The sequence below is a fragment of the Pongo abelii genome, chromosome 4, assembly GCF_028885655.2.
Source record: "Pongo abelii isolate AG06213 chromosome 4, NHGRI_mPonAbe1-v2.0_pri, whole genome shotgun sequence".
NCBI classification, from domain to species: Eukaryota; Metazoa; Chordata; class Mammalia; order Primates; family Hominidae; genus Pongo; species Pongo abelii.
In genome coordinates this window covers 139,167,052-139,188,385 of record NC_071989.2, presented here as the reverse complement: position 1 = coordinate 139,188,385, position 21,334 = coordinate 139,167,052, and the positions used below count along the sequence as shown (strand labels likewise).

The 21,334-nt window shown below is 36.7% G+C and overlaps 1 long non-coding RNA gene across 1 annotated transcript in view; it reads left to right on the top strand.

Moving 5' to 3' along the window:
* LOC134761426 (uncharacterized) overlaps positions 1–4,826 on the top strand; it is a 141,752-nt gene extending 136,926 nt beyond the window's left edge. Inside the window, exon 5 of the long non-coding RNA XR_010140021.1 lies at positions 4,662–4,826. This is a non-coding gene — a long non-coding RNA (uncharacterized LOC134761426). The remainder of the gene's footprint in view (positions 1–4,661) is intronic.
* Positions 4,827–21,334: the final 16,508 nt, after the last annotated feature.

The following is a 21,334-nucleotide window of genomic DNA, read 5'->3' as shown; positions in this document are numbered from 1 at the left end:
GTTTCTATGCACAAGCTCTTTTTGCCTGCTGCCATCCATGTAAGATGTGACTTGCTCCTCCTTGCCTTCTGCCATGATTGTGAGGCTTCTCCAGTCATGTGTAGCTGTGAGTTCTCCATTAAGCCTAATTCCTTTGTAAACTGCTTAGTCTCAGGTATGTCTTCATCAGCAGCATGAGAACAGACTAATACAGTCATTCTTTGCAAGATGCTACTTGCTTTGGATACAAATATGAAAAGACATGGTCCCTTGCATGTATTATGTGCTTATGAAATACATATTGAGTTGACTGATTAATGAGAGAAAGGTCTGAGTTCTCCACCTCTGATAATGAGTTGCCACTGTTATAGTTCTAGAAAATCTGATAAACAGAATGAAGATATTTTAAAATACTGGCAATTCTTGTGAAGAAAATCAGTGAGGTTGAGATATGTCAAGATAGAAGAACATTAACTCCCTAAGTTTGAGCTTTGCTATAGCTGCTTTGTGTCATGATTTAACAAGGAGAATCATCTTCTTATTTTGTCTGAGTCTTAAAGGACACAGCTTTGAAGCCTTTTCTATGGATGGTTGGATACTATCAGTTTCACGTGTAGTATGTAGGCACATTTATACAGCTTTGAATTTGTGGAGTCTTTTAAAAAACTGATTGTGATCAATATTCACAGTCTTCCAAAAGCTCAAGAGTCTCCATTGAAAAGCTCCCTGATATATAAAAGATATAAATTTGAGTACTAAATATAGCTGAGCAGTTAGTTTGGGAATATGGTATAGAAAGCCTTGATTCCCTAACTAAAAATTTTGAATTTTTAATTAGCAGTAACAAAACACTGAAAGTTCTAAGTAGTTGAATGACTTAATGTCCATTGTGTACGAGGCATGTTAAATGTGCTGAAGTAAGGTAGATATGTTGGCTGCACAATAAGTGATTGAGGATTAGAGACCAGATATGAATATTGCTTCATTATTGGTGATAGATGATGAGAGCCATGGTGAAAGTTACTTTGGAAATGAAAAAGACAGTGCAGTGTTGTTAGAATCATTTTGGAAGATTTATCAATAGAATCTAGTGATTGATGAGAGACATGGGGAGGAGGGAAAAATGTAATAAAGATGATAGGCCTGCGTGCCTGGGTGCACCTTTTATGAGGGAACATAGGAGGAGGAAGATAACTGGAGAATGAGAGATTGCACAATCGGCATGACCTAGGTTATGTTTCAATAATGTTAACTTTCAAATCTCAGTGGATTAAAATGTAGTAACAAATATTTACTTCATGTTGTTACTGTGTGTTTATTTTGGCCTGGCTGGCATTTCTGCTCCACATTTTCCTCACTCTGGGGCCCAGGCTGACAGATCAACCACTGTCTGGAAAGTTAGCAGTTGCTTTGGCCCAGGTAGAGGGAGAATTTGAGGGTCTAGCATCAGAAATTACTACAGCCTGGAAGTGAGAGTGGCAACTTTAAACCATTGTCAGGTGACACTATCTTCTTCTAATGCCAGTCAAGTGGAATATTTCCTGTTCACTGCTTATGGCCTCACCCCTGATTTATTTCCCCCAGCGTTACTGAGGCATAATTGACAAATAACAACTGTATATTTTTAAGGTGCAAAACATGGTGTTTTGATGTGTGTACATATTGGGAAATGATTACCACAATCAAGCTAATGAACATATTTATCATCTTACATAATTAACTTTTTTTTGTAGTGAGAACACTTAAGATCTACTCTCTTAGCTCATTTTAAGTATACAATGCAATATTATTAACTATAGTCACCATGCTATACATTAGATCTCCAGATGTATTCATTTTGTATAATAGAAATTTTAGCTCCTTTGACCAACGTCTCCCCAGTTCCCCCAAGTCACCAGCCTCTGGCAACCACCATTCTACTCTCTGCTTTTAGACTCCATATATAAGGGAGATCACTCAGTATCTATCACATGTATATATCCAGTTTTCCAACACCATTTATTGAAGACACTGTCCTTTCCCCATTGTATGTTCTTGGCACTTTTATCAAAGATCAGTTGACCATATATGTATAGATTTACTTCAGTTCTCTCTATTCTGTTTTATTGGTGTATATGTCTATTTTTATGCCAGTATTCTACTGTTTTGTTTACTATAGCTTTGTAATATATTTAAAAATCAGGAAGTGTGATACTGTAGCTTTGTTCTTTTTGCTCACAATTGCTTTTGCTGTTGGGGACTTTTGGGATCTCATATAAATGTTACGATTTTTTTCTATTGATAGGGATTACATTGAATCAGTAGAGCACATTGGGTAGTAGGGCCATTTTAACAACATTTATTCTTCCAACCTGTGAACACAGGAAATCTTTCCATTTATTTGTGTCTTCTTAAATTTGTTTCATCAACGTTTTGTAGTTTTCAGAGAACTGAAAGTGGACCCCTGGTTCAGTTTACTCCTAATATTTTATTCTTTTTGAAGTTATTATAAATGGAATAGTCATCTTAATTACTTTTTCAGATAGTTCATTGTTAGTATATATCAATGCAAATTGTTCAAGAGTGTGATTTAAAATTTTTATATTTTTGTGAATTTTAATTTTCCCTCCCATTATTGATTTCATACCATTGGGGTCCAAAAGGATACTTGATATGTTTTCAATCTTCTTAAGTTTGTTAAGACTTGTTTTGTGGCTTATGATTATGTAAATATGATCTATCTTGGAAAATTTTCCATGTACACTTGAGAAGAATGTTTATTCTGTTGCTGTTGGATGAAATGTTCTATATGTCTATTAGATCCACTTGGTTTATAGGTTATTCAAATCCAATGTTTCCATATTAATTTTCTGTCTGGATGATCTATCCATTGTTGAAAGTGGGTATTGAAGTCTCCTGCTATCAGTATATTGCTACCAATTTCTCCCTTCAGTTCTGTTAATATTTGCTTTATATAGTCCAATGTTGATTTACATATTTATATTTCCAATGCTTTATATATTTGTATGCTCCAATGTTATATATACAATATAATATTTGCTTTATATGGTTATATGTTCCAATGTATATATTTATATGTTCCAATGTTAATATTTGCTTCATATATTTGTACGTTCCAATTTATATCCAATGTATGTGGTCCAACATTAGAATATATATATAATCATTATATATATATACACATGAATATATATATAATGATTATATATACATATATATAATCATTATATATATATATAATCATTTTCCATCTCTTTACTCTCAGCCTATGTGTGTCCTTAAAGCTAAAGTGAGTCTAGTGTAGGCAGCATATATTTGGTCTTGTTTTTTTTTTTTAAATCCATTTAGCCACTATGCCTTTCAAGTAAAAAATTTAATCCATTTACATTTAAAGTAATTATTGGTAGGTAAGAACTTCCTATTGCAATTTTGTTTATTTTTTTTCTGAACAGTTTCTACTTCTTCTGTTCCTCTTCTTCCATTTTTGTTGTCTTCCTTTGTCATTTGGTGAGTTTTGTAGTGGTATGCTTTGATTTTGTTTCCTTTATCCTTTGTGTATCTACTAGAAGTTTTGTCTTTGTGGTTACCATGAAGCTTACACAATCTTATACCAGTCTATTTCATGCTGATAACAACTTAACTTTAACTGTGTACAAAAACTCTACACTTTTACTTCCCCTCTTCCCACATTTTATGTCATTGCTGTCACAATTTACATCATTTTATATTGTGCATCCATTAACAAATTATTGTAGCTATGATTATTGTTAATACTTTGTCTTTCAACTTTTACACTAGATTTTAAAAATCTTTTGTGCATCACCATTACTGTATTAGAGTACTCTGAATTTGACTATGTATTTACATTTATTATTGAGTTTTATACTTTTATATGTTTTCATGTTATTAATTAGTGTTCTTTCATTTCAACTTGAAGAGAACCCCCTTTTGCATTCCTTGCAAGGCAGGTCTTAGTGGTGATGAACTCTTTCAGCCTTTGTCTGTGAAAATCTCTATCTCTTCTTCATTTCTCAAGGACAGATTTGTCAGTTATAATATGCTCAGTTGGCACCTTTTCCTTTCAGTACTTTGAATATATCATCTTACTCTCTCTTGAAATGACAAGGTTCTGCTGAGAAATCCACTAATAACCTTATGGAGGTTCTCTTGTATTAGTCACTTTTCTCTTGTTTCAAAATGTTCTGTTTGTATTTGAGTTTTGATAATTTGATTTCAAAAGGATTCATATTTAAATTTGGGACATCTCAATTTATTGTATTATTACCAAAATATCTTTATGATGCCTTTTTATTTTACTGGCAAATAGCAATAAGCTATGTTGGACAAGACTGAAAAATAATTTGGCCTAAGAAATAGAATAGAGAATAAATTTTTAGTATTAATTCCTAAGTAGTTCTGGGATTAATTTAGTTAGTATATGGTTTTAGCATATTTTAGTGTCTTCTGGGAGAAAACTTTATACTGCTGAAATTGTGGTCCAGGGATAAAAAACAAATGGTGAGAGCAGAAAATTTTGATAGACTGCTGATCTCTCTGGAGGGCGATATCTCCATACCTGGTTATTCCTAAAATATTGGTTGAGCCTAAAAGGTAGAGTTGAAAGAAAAGCTGAGAAGTGTTGGGGTAAATACTTATTCCGTTCTTCTGATGTCTCTTGCCAGGTAGGACATCTTTCTCCTCTGTGCTCCTTGCTTTTCCTCATGAGAGAAGAATGGACTAACCTCATTGGTGAGTTTGGGACAAGAAACAGAGCATGCTTGGCGTATTATTTCCCTTTCGTCTTTGCGATTCTTCTTTGTAGAGAGATCTGATGTGCTCTTGGTTGTATGGGGAAAGGACTTCCATTGTCCAGTGCTGATAGTGACTGAAGGGTAAGTATCTAATTCTGGACAAGGGAGTTTTAGGAACATCTTTTTTTTCTCCAAAGCTGTCTATTCAAATCCAGTTTAATCTATAATAAACCTGATATTTTTATCTCCTCTGCCTAATATTTTTGCTTTCAGTTAGCTTGTATCTGACAGGGAAGAGAGTATCATATAAGCTGCCTTCAAACCTCAGCAGTCTGTATGTTATTTTGAATAGGGATACAATTTGTAAACATATAGGCTGGTCAATGCTTAGGTGAAATTGATTAGTCAATGTTTCATTTTTGGAACATTTTCAGATCCAGAAATATTTGCTATTTACAAATATTTCCGAAGGCGTTCTAAATTCTTTGGTTGAACAAATAAAAGCTGATGCATAAACAAAGTTTAAAAACCAGAATACCGTGCAGACTTTGGATAATGGATTAGTGGAAGGTTTGTGGGGTAGATAAATGAATGTGATAATTAGCCAAGTATTTTGAGATGTGTTAAAGTGAGATGTATCTCAGACATGAGGATAGTCTTGGAGAAATCAGAAAACATGTTCAATCAGGAAACATGGTCATTGAAGAGTTTGGTGTGTGATTGTGCATTTTTAGTAAGAGAAGGCATCAGTGTTTGGAGAAAGAATTTGTATATGGCTGTATAAGTGTGCATTTCTGTGTGTGTGTAGGGTGTGTGTGTGTATATGTTTATGGTTGTGTGGATAAGCATGTGTGTGTGTATGTGACTGAGTGTGGGTATGTATGGGTGTGGGTATTTGTGGTGTGTTTTTGGGTGCATGTGGTTGTTTGTATGTATGATTGTGTGTGGTTGGGTGAACGTATATAGGTGTATGGGTGAGTGTGTGTTTGCCTGGTTGTGTGTGTCTGTGTGTATAGGTATGAGTGTGGCCGGTGAGGGACATGGGTGTGTCTAGGTCTGTGTGTATGTGTGTGTGTATTGGTATGAAGGGTACGAAGTACACAGCAGAGGGCAGATGAAACAAAAATGCTTATATAGTGGTAAAAGACATCAATTTCCTCTGAATTTCAAGACACATCTTGGGGAAGTATCAAACAAGTGTCGACTTTTCAGATATTTGCACTAAAATTTAATTTGAAATATTAGAATTTTCTTTTAATTAAGACAATTTGAAGAAGCACAATCGAGCCTGTGAATAACCTTTTGCAAACTGAGACAGTAGTCCTAGAGAACCTCACATATGGTTGGGCAGTTTCTGTGCATCCTGCACAATTGCTCCTAGTAAGGATGAGGATAGGGGCTGAAATTCAGCTGTTTCTTTTTTTGCTGAGTCATGAGCACCCCATCCAGAAAGGGTGCCTTTTTCTAATTTGTATGGTAATGTCCTGAGGTCCTAGATAGCATAGTGGGATGGGGTTTTTACGGTTTATTTTTCCATGTGTGTCTTAAATGTATACCTACCTCTCTCTGGAACATTTCCTATTAATGGGTACAATTTCTCCTGGCCTAAAGGAACAAGTTTATTTTTTTTAAAAAAAGAAAGGCTGATCTGGAACCTGAGAAGTTTGGACAAATTTACCGACAAGCACTTTAGAGGCTTAGGGAGGACATTTGTTGTTAGTCAAGGAAAATGTGTAGGTAGCCTTTGCATTCCTTCTAGAACTCCTACTACGGTTTTGCTCTTTTTCTTAGCTCTTCCAAACTCCTACTACGGTTTTGCTCTTTTTCTTAGCTCTTCCCAGATACATTTTATTTAATAATAATTTTAGATATTTGTGTTTTGAGAAAGATTTCTTGAAGAATAAAATCTCTAAGACACCTAGGAATGAATTTCTAGTGCTGCAAAGAAGCTTCACAGAAGCGTGGTGTTGGAGAGTGGGGTGGGCTCATAAATCCCACTGTGACAGCATTGATTTGTTCCTCCTAAGAGATATACATTTCTCAAATATTTGAAGAAACTAGAATCCTGAGAAAGACACCTGACGAGTCCTTCTCTCAGGAGAGCAGATTTTAGATAAGAGATTAGTGGAAGGTTTGTGGACTAGATAAATGAATGCGATAGCCAAGTATTTTGAGATGGGTCAGAGTAAGACCAAGTATTTTGAAGTTGCGCATATAGAGAATTAATAACTCTAAGAAATCTAAGGGAAAGATTGCATATGAAAAACGGAGGAGTTGCAATGGATCATCCTAAGGAGGTGTTTACCTTTGCCAGCCTTTCCAATGTGCTGAGTCTAGGGCAAACAAAGTTTCTCAAGCCTCATTTATCCTTTTATAGCACATTAATAAAGTGATTCACTTGTTTGTCAGCACTTTTTACTCTATAAAGCCTCAAATTGACATCAATCACACATGCCAAGGTGTACAGAATAATAAATGCATCTTTCTCCAAATCTAACTGCAGTGGATTCATACAGCCCCTTTTAATTTACTTTACCTAGGCTTTATATTTTAACTCCTTACAGGGACCAGCTTTCTGCATGCCTAGGCAGTTATTTGAAGGACACAGGATTGTTTATTCCATCACTCACTATATTTCAGCCTTCCTTTCACTAATATGCCACTGATGTATTAATTTCTAAAATGAATCATGTGTGTCTTTGCTGAGGGACTATAGGCAGTTACATAATATAGTTTAAAAAGGTGAAGATATTGGATACAAACAGACCTTGGGTTTGAGTCCTCAGTCTGCTAATTGCCAGATGTTTGACCTTGAGAAACTAATTTAAATCCACTGAACCTCAGTTTCTGTATCTTTAAGACTATTATAATGATTCCTAATTTTCAGTCTTTGGGAGAATTAACTTATATATGAGAATTAAATATCTAGCTTAATATCTGACACTATGGTAGGAAAATTTATGTAATTATATTTGCAGAAATTTTACCTCTTTTTTTGCAAATCTGAAAATTATGAAACCATCTTATAAGAAACTTTCAATGGTGATGAGTGTAATAGTAGAGAAGACCCATTTTTGTAACCATATATTTCTTTCCTCTAAAATTTTACTTAAAGTTTAGAATGCTAGTTAAGGTCCTGTGTTCTGTGCTATGCTGGTTTAGGAATTGTCATTTTAACTGAAATACAGTAGTCTCCTTTTATCTACAGTTCAGCTTTCCATGGTTTCAGTTACCTGTGGTCCACTGTGGTCTAGATATATTAAATGGAAAGTCCAAGAAATAAAGAATTCATAAGTTTGACGTTGCATACCATTCTGAGTAGTGTGATGAAATTTCATGTTGTCCCACCCTGTTCTGTTCTGGATGTGAATCATCCCTTTGTCCAGGGTGTGCATGCTGTATATGCTACCCCACTCATTCATTAGTCACTTAGTAGTTCTGTTGATAGTGAAAAAAATAGCACTTTTCCCACATGATTATCTTATTCCCAAAGATCATAACATATCCTCAGATATCAGCATGCAAAAGTGAGGGATAAAGTTTAAATTTTTTCGTAGATTGATTTAAATGTAATTGAGAAGTAAAATTTAATTACAAAGTACAATGTGATGCAGTGATATATGTATGAGGATGAAGTTGTTTTTGCTAGGGAGGAAATAATATGGGAGAAATGTTCAAAGTTGCATTGACTTGGGGCACAAGAGGAGATATGGTGACCCTGGTCATGTTGTAGTGTAAGTTTGTTTAGTAATCCTTTGATTTAATGTTATTGATTTGATGTTCAGCTTTAGCAAATATAACATGCAATCTTGACTTAGTATAATACTGGTTGGTAATATAACCTTCTTTAAAATCAAAAGACTTAAGAATCCTTTAGAATCAATTTCCTCCTTCCCAATACTGTAGTTTTTAGTTATCTCCTTGTATTTTTATGTAGACTATTTATTGAAGGATAAAATAATGAAAATGTGCAAAATTAATAAATGTACATTTTAATAAATCTTCACAAGTTTTATTTTATACAGATGGAACTAGCTTCTAGATTAAAAATCAAAACGTTGCCCGAAACCCAGAAGTGCCCTTATGCCCCTTTAAGTTACTATCCAATCCTCTTTCCCTGCCATCAAGGATAATTTTATTCTGACTTCTAATACCATAGATTAGTTTCACCTTCTTTTGCCTTTTTGTAAATAGATTTATATGATATGTACTCTTTAGTGCCTTACTTATTTTATTCATGCTATGTTTTGAGATTCATTTATATTATGGGTAGGTGTAACTAATTCATTCTCATTGTATGATATGTCATTATATGTAATACTATAATTAATATATCTATTCTTTTGATAGTGGACATTTTGGTATTATGAACATTTCCAGATTGATGGAATTACAAATAGTGCTGTTATGCACATTCTGGTTTGTATCTTTTGTTGACCCTACATATATATGTCTAGAGTGTATATACCACAGAATGAAGTTGCAGGGTGCAGGCTGTACATACATACATTACCTTTGGTAGATGCATCTGAACAGTAGTTGTACCAGCTTATACTCCCATCAGTCCATGTATGAGAATACCAATTCCTCCTTACCAAAGCCAACATTTGGTATTTTCTATCATTTTAATTTTTACCCTTCTGATGCATTTAATTTGCATTTCTCTGATGACCATTTGGATATCCTCTTTTATGTATTGCCTACACAAGTCTTCTGGTCATTTTTTCTAGTGAATTGTCTTCCTTTTTCATGTTGATTTGAAGGTATTCTTTATATATTTTGGGATCATACAGTATATTCTCATTTGAGTATGTCTTGTTTTTGCTCAAAATATGATTGTAAGATGCTTCAATACTTTGTTTCTCAGTTGTTTTATTTAGGATAATGGCCTCCAGCTCCATCTGTGTTGCTGTGAAGGACATGGTTTTATTCTGTTTTCTGGTTGCATGGTATTCCATGGGATATATGTAGCACATTTTCTTTATCCAATCAACCATTTGTGGAGACTTAAGTTGATTCCATGACTTTGCTATTGTAAATAGTGCTGCAATAAACATATGAGCACAGGTGTCTTCCTGACAAAGCAATTTCTTTTCCTTTGGATAAATACTCAGTAGTGGGATTGGTGGGTTGAATGGCAGTTCTATTTTTAGTTCTTTGAGAAATCTCCATACTGTTTTCTGTAGGGGTTAAACTACCTTATATTCCCCTCAATGGTGTATAAGTGTTCTCTTTTCTCTGCATCCTTGCCAACATCTATTATTTTTTGTCTTTTTAATAATAGCCATTCTGACTAGTGTGAGATGGTACCTCATTGTGGTTTTGATTAGCATGTCTCTGATGATTAGTGGTGTTGAATCTTTTTTTAAAAAATATGTTGGTCGCTTGGATGTCTTCTTTTGAGAAGTGTCTGTTCGTGTCTTTTGCCCACTTTTCAATGTGGTTATTTGGTTTTTGCCTCTTGAATTGTTTAGGTTCCTTATAGATTCTGGATATTTGACCTTTGTTGGATGTATGGTTTGTTAATGTTTTCTCCCATTCTGTAGGTTATCCATTTATGCTGTTGATAGTTTCTTTTGCTGTGAAGAAGCCCCTTAGTTTAATTAAGGCTCACTTGTAAACTTTCGTTTCTGCTGCAATTACTTTTGAAGACTTAGTCATAAATTGTTTCCCAAGACTGATATTCAGAATGGTGTTTCCTAGGTTTTCTTCAAGGATTCTTTGAAATTTTTTTTAATTTTTAATTTTTGTGGGTACATCGTACATGTGTATATTTATGGGGTACATGAGATGTTTTGATAGAGGCATGCAATGTGAAATAATCATATGGAGAATGGAGTATCCATCCCCTCAAGCATTTATCCTTTATGTTACAAACAATTCAATTACAATCTTTTAGCTATTAAACATGTGCCGTTTTTATGGACTATAATCATGGTTGTGCTATTAAATAGTAGGTCTTATTTTTGAACTTTTTTTTTGTACCCCTTAACCGTACCCACTCCACCCACCCAGCCCCTTAGTATCCTTTCTGGCCTCTGGTAACCATCCTTCTACTCTATCTCCATGAATTCAATTGTTTTGATTTTTAGATCCCACAAGCAAATGAGAACATGTGATGTTTATCTTTCTGTGCCTGGCTTATTTCACTTAATGTAATGATCACTATTACCCATCCATGTTGTTGCAAATGGCTGGATCTCCTTCTTTTTTGACTAAATAGTACTCCATTGTGTATAAGCACCACCTTTTCTTTATTCACTCCCTTGTTGGTGAACACTTAGATTGCTTCTGAATCTTGACTATTGTGAACAGCGCTGCAACAAACATGGGAGTGCAGATACCACTTCGATATACTGATTTCCTTTCTTTTCAATATATACCCAGCAGTGGGATTACTGGATCATATGGTAGCTCAATTTTTGTTTTTTCTGAGGAATCTTCAAACTGTTCTCCATAGTGGTTGTACTAATTTACATTTCCAAAAACAGTGTGTGAAGATTCCCATTTATTTACATCTTCATCATCATTTCTTATTGCCTGTCTCTTGGATATAAGCCATTTTAACCAGCATGAGACGATATCTTATTGTAGTTTTGGTTTGCATTTCTCTGATGATCAATGATGTTGAGTGCCTTTTCATATGCCTGTTTCCTATTAGTATGTCTTCTTTTGAGAAATGCCTATTCAAATATTTTGCCCGTTTTTTGATTGGGTTATTAGGTTTTTTCCTGTAGAGTTGTTTGAGCTTCTTATACATTCTGTTTTTTAATCTTTTGTCAGATGAGTAGTTTGCAAATATTTTCTCCTATTTGTGGGTTGTTTGTTCACTTTGTTGATTATTTCCCTCACTGTGTGAAGCTTTTGAACTCGTTGTGCTCCCATTTGTCCATTTTTGGCTTGGTTGTCTGTGCTTGTAGGGTATTACTCAAGAAATATTTGTCCACAACAATGTCCTGGAGAGTTTCCCTAATGTTTTCTTGTAGTTATTTCATAGTTTGAGGTTGTAGCTTTAAGTCTTTGATCTATTTTTATTTGATTTTTATATGATGAGAGATAGGGGTCTAGTTTCATTCTCCTGCATATGGATATTCAGTTTCCCCATCATCATTTATTGAAGAGAATATCTTTTCCCTACTGTATATTCTTGGCCTCTTTGTTAAAAACGAGTTCACTGTAGGTGTGTGGATTTATTTCTGGGTTCTCTATTCTGTTCCATTGGTCTATGTGTCTGATTTTATGCCAGTACCGTGCTGTTTTGGTTGCTATGGTTCTGCAGAATAATTTGAAGTCAGGTAATGTGACTCCTCCAGTTTTGTTCTTTTTGCTTATGATAGCTCAGGGTATCTGGATCTTTTGCAGTTCCACACAAATTTTAGGATTATTTTTTCTATTTCTGTGAAGAATGCAATTGGTATTTTGATAGAGGTTAAATTGAATCTGTAGATTGCTTTGGGTAGTATAGACATTTAAGCAATATTTATTCCTCTAATCCATGAATATGGAATATTTTTCTTTCCCTCTTCTGTTTGTTTCAACAGTGTTTTATAGTTTTCATTATAGAGATCTTTTACTTCTTTGGTTAAATTAATTCCTAGGTATTTAATTTTATTTGTGACTATTACAAATGGTATTACTTTCTAAAATTTCTTTTTCATATTATTCACTGTTGGCACATAAAAATGCTGCTGATTTTTGTATGTTGATTTTGTATTCTGCAACTTTACTGAATTGGTTTATCATTTTTCATTGTTTTTTGGTGGAGTATTCAGGCTTTTCTATATATAATATATCATCTGCAAACAAGAATAATTTTAATTCTTCTTTTCCAATTTGGATGCCCTTTATTCCTTTCTTTTGTCTGATGGCTTTAGCTAGGACTTCTAGTACTATGTTGAATAACAGTGGTGATAGTGGGCATCCTTGTCATGTTCCAGGTCTTAGAGAAGAGGCTTTCAGTTTTTTCCACTCAGTATGATACTAGCTGTGGGTGTGTTATATATGGCTTTTGTTATGTTAAGGTATGTTCCTTCTATACCCACTTTTTTTTTTTTTTTAACATAAAGGGATGTTAAATGTTACCAAATTTCTTTTCACCATCACTTGAAATAATCATATGGTTTTTATCCTTCATTCTGTTGATATGATATGTCACATTGATTGATCTGCATATGGTGAATCATTCTTGCATCCCAGGAATAAATCCCACTTGATCATGATGAATGATCTTTCTAATGTATTGTTGAGTTCAGTTTGCTAGGATTTTGCTGAGGATTTTTGCATCAGTATTCATCAGAGATGTTGGACTATAGTTTACTTTTTTTTTTTTTTTAAATGTGTCTTTGTCTGGTTTTGGTATTGGAGTAATGCTGGCCTCATAGAATGAGCTTGTATATATTCTCTCCTCCTGAATATTTCTGAATATTTTGAGTAGGATTGGTATTAATTCTTCTTTAAAGGTTTGGTAGAGTTCAGTGGTGAAACCATGAGGTGCTGGGGTTTTCTTTACTGGGAGACCTTTGGGAGACTTTTTTTTTTTTTTTTTTTTTGAGTGAGGGTCTCGCTCTGTCACCCAGGCTGGAGTGCAGTGGTGTGATCTCAGCTCACTGCAATCTCTGCCTCCTGGGTTCAAGCGATTCTTGTGCCCCAGCCTCCCCGATAGCTGGGATTACAGGTGCCCACCTCCCAAAGTGTTGGGATTACAGACATGAGCCACTGCGCCTGGTCACTGGGAGACTTTTTTTTTTCTTTTTTTGAGACAGAGTCTTGCTCCATCACCTGGTCTGGAGTGCAGTGGTGTGATCTCAGCTCACTACAACCTCCGCCTCCTGGGTTCAAGCAATTCTCCTGCCTCAGCCTCCAGAGTAGCTGGGACAACAAGCACATGCCACCACGCATGGCTACTTTTGTATTTTTTTTTAACTTTTTTTTATTATTATATTTTAAGTTTTAGGGTATATGTGCACAACGTGCAGGTTTGTTACATATGTATACATGTGCCATGTTGGTGTGCTGCACCCATTAACTCATCATTTACATTAGGTATATCTCCTAATGCTATCCTTCCCCCCTCCCCCCACCCCACAACAGGCCCTGGTGTGTGATGTTCCCCTTCCTGTGTCCATGTGTTCTCATTGTTCAATTCCCACCTATGAGTGAGAACATGTGGTGTTTGGTTTTTTATCCTTGCGATAGTTTGCTGAGAATGATGGTTTCCAGCTTCATCCATGTCCCTACAAAGGACATGAACTCATCATTTTTTATGGATGCATAGTATTCCATAGTGTATATGTGCCACATTTTCTTAATCCAGTCTATCATTGTTGGACATTTGGGTTGGTTCCAAGTCTTTGCTATTGTGAATAGTGCTGCAACAAACTTACTTGTGCATGTGTCTTTATAGCAGCATAATTTATACTCCTTTGCATATATACCCAGTAATGGGACGGCTGGGTCAAATGGTGTTTCTAGTTCTAGATCCCTGAGGAATTGCCACACTGTCTTCCACAATGGTTGAACTAGTTTACAGTCCCACCAACAGTGTAAAAGTGTTCCTATTTCTCCACATCCTCTCCAGCACCTGTTGTTTCCTGACTTTTTGATGATTGCCATTGTAACTGGTGTGAGATGATATCTCATTGTGGTTTTGATTTGCATTTCTGTGATGGCCAGTGGAATGATTAGCATTTTTTCATGTGTCTTTTGGCTGCACAAATGTCTTCTTTTGAGAAGTGTCTGTTCATATCCTTTGCCCACTTTTTGATGGGGTTGTTTGTTTTTTTCTTGTAAATTTGTTGGAGTTCCTTTTAGATTTGGATATTAGCTCTTTATCGGATGAGTAGATTGCAAAAATTTTCTCCCATTCTGTAGGTTGCCTGTTCACTCTGATGGTAGTTTCTTTTGCTGTGCAGAAGCTCTTTAGTTTAATTAGATCCCATTTGTCAATTTTGGCTTTTGTTGCGATTGCTTTTGGTGTTTTAGACATGAAGTCCTTGCCCATGCCTATGTGCTGAATGGTGTTGTCTAGGTTTTCTTCTAGGGTTTTTATGGTTTTAGGTCTAAAATTTAAGTCTTTAATCCATCTTGAATTAATTTTTGTATAAGGTGTAAGGAAGGGATCCAGTTTCAGCTTTCTACATATGGCTAGCCAGTTTTCCCAGCACCATTTCTGAAATAGGGAATCCTTTCCCCATTTCTTGTTTTTCTCAGGTTTGTCAAAGATCAGATAGTTGTAGATATGCGGCATTGTTTCTGAGGGCTCTATTCTGTTCCATTGGTCTATAACTCTGTTTTGGTACCAGTACCATGCTGTTTTGGTTACTGTAGCCTTGTAGTATAGTTTGAAGTCAGGTAGCGTGATGCCTCCAGCTTTGTTCTTTTGACTTAGGATTGACTTGGCGACGCGGGCTCTTTTTTGGTTCCATATGAACTTTAAAGTAGTTTTTTCCAATTCTGTGAAGAAAGTCATTGGTAGCTTGATGGGGATGGCATTGAATCTGTAAATTACCTTGGGCAGTATGGCCATTTTCACAATATTGATTCTTCCTATCCATGAGCATGGAATGTTCTTCCATTTGTTTGTATCCTCTTTCATTTCATTGAGCAGTGGTTTGTAGTTCTCCTTGAAGAGGTCCTTCACATCCCTTGTAGGCTGTATTCCTAGGTATTTTATTCTCTTTGTCATAATTGTGAATGGGAGTTCACTCATGATTTGGCTCTCTGTTTGTCTGTTATTGGTGTATAAGAATGTTTGTGATTTTTGCACATCAATTTTGTATCCTGAGACTTTGCTGAAGTTGCTTATCAGCTTAAGGAGATTTTGGGCTGAGATAATGGGGCTTTCTAGATATACAATCATGTCGTCTGCAAACAGGGACAATTTGACTTCTTCTTTTCCTAATTGAATGCCCTTTATTTCCTTCTCCTGCCTGATTTCCCTGGCCAGAACTTCCAACACTATGTTGAATGGGAGTGGTGAGAGAGGGCATCCCTGTCTTGTGCCAGTTTTCAAAGGGAATGCTTCCAGTTTTTGCCCATTCAGTATGATATTGTCTGTGGGTTTGTCATAGATAGCTCTCATTATTTTGAGATACGTCCCATGAATACCTAATTTATTGAGAGTTTTTAGCATGAAGAGTTGTTGAATTTTGTCAAAGGCCTTTCTGCATCTATTGAGATAATCATGTGGTTTTTGTCTTTGGTTCTGTTTATATGCTGGATTACGTTTATTGATTTTCGTATGTTGAACCAGCCTTGCATCTCAGGGATGAAGCCCACTTAATCATGGATAAGCTTTTGGATGTGTTGCTGGATTCTGTTTGCTAGTATTTTATTGAGGATTTTTGCATCAATGTTCATCAAGGATATTGGTCTAAAATTCTTTTTTTTTGTTGTGTGTCTGCCAGGCTTTGGTATCAGGATGACGCTGGCCTCATAAAATGAGTTAGGGAGGATTCCCTCTTTTTCTATTGATTGGAATAGTTTCAGAAGGAATGGTACCAGCTCCTCCTTGTACTTCCAGTAGAATTCGGCTGTGAATTCATCTGGTCCTGGACTTTTTTAGTTGGTAAGCTATTAATTATTGCCTGAATTTCAGAGCCTGTTATTGGTCTATTCAGAGGTTGAACTTCTTCCTGGTTTAGTCTTGGGAGAGTGTATTTGTTGAGGAATTTATCCATTTCTTCTAGGTTTCCTAGTTTATTTGCATAGAAGTGTTTATAGTATTCTCTGATGGTAGTTTGTATTTCTGTGGGATCGGTGGTGATATCCCCTTTGTCATTTTTTATTGGTCTCTTTGATTCTTCTCTCTTTTTTTCTTTATTAGTCTTGCTAGCGGTCTATCAATTTTGTTGAGATTTTCAAAAAACCAGCTCCTGGATTCATTGATTTTTTGGAGGGTTTTTTTGTCTCTATTTCCTTCAGTTGTGCTCTGATCTTAGTTATTTCTTGCCTTCTGCTAGCTTTTGAATGTGTTTGCTCTTGCTTCTCTAGTTCTTTTAATGGTGATGTTAGAGTGTCAGTTTTAGATCTTTCCTGCTTTCTCTTGTGGGCATTTAGTGCTATGAATTTCCCTCTACACACTGCTTTGAATGTGTCCCAGAGATTCTGGTATGTTGTGTCTTTGTTCTCGTTGATTTCAAAGAACATCTTTATTTCTGCCTTCATTTCGTTATGTAGCCAGTAGTCATTCAGGAGCAGGTTGTTCAGTTTCCATGTAGTTGAGTGGTTTTGAGTGAGTTTCTTAATTCTGAGTTCCAGTTTGATTGCACCATGATCTGAGAGACAGTATGTTATCATTTCTGTTCTTTTCCATTTGCTGAGGAGTGCTTTACTTCCAAATATGTGGTCAGTTTTGGAATAGGTGTTGTGTGATGCTGAAAAGAATGTATATTCTGTTGATTTTGGGTGGAGACTTTTGTAGATGTCTATTAGGTCTGCTTGGTGTAGAGCTGAGTTCAATTCCTGGGTATCCTTGTTAACTTTTTGTCTCATTGATCTGTCTGATGTTGACAGTGGGGTGTTAAAGTCTCCCATTATTATTGTGTGGAAGTCTAAGTCTCTTTGTAGGTCACTCAGGACTTGCTTTATGAATCTGGGTGCTCCTGTATTGGGTGCATATATATTTAGGATAGTTAGCTCTTCTTGTTGAATTGATCCCTTTACCATTATGTAATGGCCTTGTCTCTTTTGATCTTTGTTGGATTAAAGTCTGTTTTATCAGAGACTAGGATTGCAACCCATGCCTTTTTTTGTTTTCCATTTGCTTGGTAGATCTTCCTCCATCCCTTTATTTTGAGTCTATATGTGTCTCTGCATGTGAGATGGGTTTCCTGAAGACAGCACACTGATGGGTCTTGACTCTTTATCCAATTTGCCAGTCTGTGTCTTTTAATTGGAGCATTTAGCCCATTTACATTTAAGGTTAGTATTGTTATGTGTGAATGTGATCCTGTCATTATGATGTTAGTTGGTTATTTTGCTCGTTAGTTGATGCAGTTTCTTCCTAGCCTTGATGGTCTTTACAATTTGGCATGTTTTTGCAGTGGCTGGTACCGGTTTTTCCTTTCCATGTTTAGTGCTTCCTTCAGGAGCTCTTTTAGGGCAGGCCTTGTGGTGACAAAATCTCTCAGCATTTGCTTGTCTGTAAAGGATTTCATTTCTCCTTCACTTATGAAGCTTAGTTTGGCTGGATATGAAATTCTGGGTTGAAAATTCTTTTCTTTAAGAATGTTGAATATTGGCCCCCACTCTCTTCTGGCTTGTAGAGTTTCTGCTGAGAGATCAGCTGTTAGTCTGATGGGCTTCCCTTTGTGGGTAACATGACCTTTCTCTCTGACTGCCCTTAACATTTTTTCCTTTATTTCAACTTTGGTGAATCTGACAATGATGTGTGTTGGAGTTGCTCTTCTCGAGGAGTATCTTTGTGGCATTCTCTGTATTTCCTGAATTTGAACGTTGGCCTGCCTTGCTAGATTGGGGAAGTTCTCCTGGATAATATCCTGCAGAGTGTTTTCCAACTTGGTTCCATTCTCCCCGTCACTTTCAGGTACACCATTTAGACGTAGATTTGGTCTTTTCACATAGTCCCATATTTCTTGGAGGCTTTGTTAATTTCTTTTTATTCTTTTTTCTCTAAACTTCTCTTCACACTTCATTTCATTCATTTTGTCTTCCATCGCTGATACCTTTTCTTCCAGTTGATCGCATCGGTTACTGAGGCTTATGCATTCATCACGTAGTTCTCGTGCCTTGGTTTTCAGCTCCATCAGGTCCTTTAAGGACTTCTCTGCATTGGTTATTCTAGTTAGCCATTCATCTAATTTTTCTTCAAAGTTTTTAACTTCTTTGCCATTGGTTTGAACTTCCTCCTTTAGCTCGGAGTAGTTTGATCTTCTGAAGTCTTCCTCTCTCAACTCATCAAAGTCATTCTCCGTCCAGCTTTGTTCCATTGCTGGTCAGGAGCTGCGTTCCTTTGGAGGAGGAGAGGCACTCTGATTTTTAGAGTTTCCGGTTTTTCTGCTCTCTTTTTTCCTCATCTTTGTGGTTTTATCTACCTTTGGTCTTTAATGATGGTGATGTACAGATGGGTTTTTGGTGTGGATGTCCTTTCTGTTTGTCAGTTTTCCTTCTAACTGTCAGGACCCTCAGCTGCTGGTCTGTTGGAGTTTACTGGAGGTCCACTCCAGACCCTGTTTGCCTGGGTATCAGCAGTGGTGGCTGCAGAACAATGGATATTGGTGAGCTGCAAATGCTGCTGCCTGATCATTCCTCTGGAAGTTTTGTCTCAGAGGAGTACCCGGCCGTGTGAGGGGTCAGTCCGCCCCTACTGGGGGGTGCCTCCCAGTTAGGCTACTTGTGGGTCAGGGACCCACTTGAGGAGGCAGTCTGTCTGTTCTCAGATCTCCAGCTGCATGCTGGGAGAACCACTACTCTCTTCAAAGCTGTCAGCCAGGGAGATTTAAGTCTGCAGAGGTTATTGCTGTCTTTTGTTTTTCTGTGCCCTGCGCCCAGAGGTGGAGCCTACAGAGGCAGGCAGGCCTCCTTGAGCTGTGATGGGCTCCACCCAGTTCTAGCTTCCCGGCTGCTTTGTTTACCTACTCAAACCTGAGCAATGGCGGGCGCCCTTCCCCTAGCCTGGCTGCCGCCTTGCAGTTTGATCTGTCTGCTGTGCTAGCAATGAGTGAGGCTCCGTGAGCATATGACCCTCCAAGCCAGGTGTGGGATATAATCTCCTGGTGTGCTGTTTGATATGCCCGTTGGAAAAGGGCAGTATTAGGGTGGGAGTGACCCGATTTTCCAGGTGCCATTTGTCACCCCTTTCTTTGACTGGGAAAGGGAATTCCCTGACCCCTTGCGCTTTCCAGGTAAGGTGATACCTCGCCCTGCTTTGGCTCATGCACGGTGTGCTGCACCCACTGTCCTGCACCCACTGTCCGGCACTCCCCAGTGAGATGCACCTGGTACCTCAGTTGGAAACGCAGAAATCACCCATCTTCTGCGTCACTCACGCTGGGAGCTCTAGACTGGAGCTGTTCGTATTCGACCATCTTGGCTCCACCCTCCAGGTTTACCAATTTTATAATTGATTTTAAAAAACCAGTTTCTGGTTTTGTTGGTTTTTCTCTACTGTAAGTTTGACTTTCTCTTTTGTTGATTTCAGCTGTCCTTTGTTATTCTTTCCTTTACATTTTCAATGTTTGATATACTGTTATTTTTTAAACTTATTGAATGGAAGCTTAGATAATCGATTTTTCATATTTCTTCGTTTCTAAAATTTGCATTTAAGGTTTCCCATTTCCCCCTAAACACTGCTTTAGGTGAATCACACAAGGTTGTTTTTTTTTTTTGAGACATAGTCTCACTCTGTTGCCCAGCTGGAGTGCAGTGGCACGATCTTGGCTCACTGCAGCCTCTGCCTTCCGAGTTCAAGTGATTTTCCTGTCTCAGCCTCCTGAGTAGCTGGGACAACAGGCGCATGCCACCATGCCTGGCTAATTTTTGTTTTGTCTAAATGGAGTCTTGCTCTTGTCACCGAGGCTGGAGTGCAGTGTGTGATCTCATCTGACTGCAACCTCTGCCTCCCAGGTTCAAGAAATTCTCCTGCCTCACCCTCCCGAGTAGCTGAGATTACAGGTGCCTGCCACCATGCTAGGCTAATTTTTGTATTTTTAGTAGAGACAGGGTTTCACCATGTTGGCTAGGCTGGTCTCGAACTCTTGACCTCAGGTAATCCACCCACCTCAGCCTCCCGAAGTGCTGGGATTATAGGCATGAGCCACCATGTCCGGCCATTTTTGTATTTTTAATAGAGTTGGGGTTTTATCATGTTGGCCAGGCTGGTCTTGAACTCCTGACCTCAAAGAATCATACAAGTTTTGATTTGTGGTCTCTTTTTAATAATTCAGTTTAAATATTTTAAAATTTTGGCTTCAAAGTTATTCTTTGACCAATGCATTATTTATAGTGTATTTTAAAATTTTTGATCAGTTAGGAATTTTCTAGTTGTCTTTTCTGATTTCTTGCTTAATTCTACTGTGGTCAGGGAACATACTCTGAACTATTTTGATCATAAAATTTGTTGCTTTATATTCAAGTTCAGGGCCAATTTTGGTAAATGGGTCGAGAGGACAAGGTCTGGAATCAGACTGGCTGGCTTCACAGTTAGTCTCTGCTACTTTTAAGCTTTGTAATCTTTGTAAATTATTTAATAATATAGTGTCTTGGTTTTATTATATATGTAACAAATACATTAATATTACTTACCTCATTGGCTCATAATGATAACTACATGAAATAATATATGCTACATGCTTATTTTAGTTTCCTGGCTCATGATAAGCATTAAAAATATAGGCAATTTTTATTTCTCATGTTTACAGATAATTGAGGTTCTATGAATAACCTTCTCTGAGTATGTTGAATTTTATAGTCAAATATATTTGTATGATATATATGTTGATTCTTAGCTTTATTATATTTTACATTGTAATTTCTGTTAAAAATTTTTATGTTTTACTATCTGGTTGTGTTTTGGTAGCTCTCGTGTATTTTTATTTTCATTTTTATAATTTAAAAGTGTAATAATTGTTTCCTTTTATTTTAAA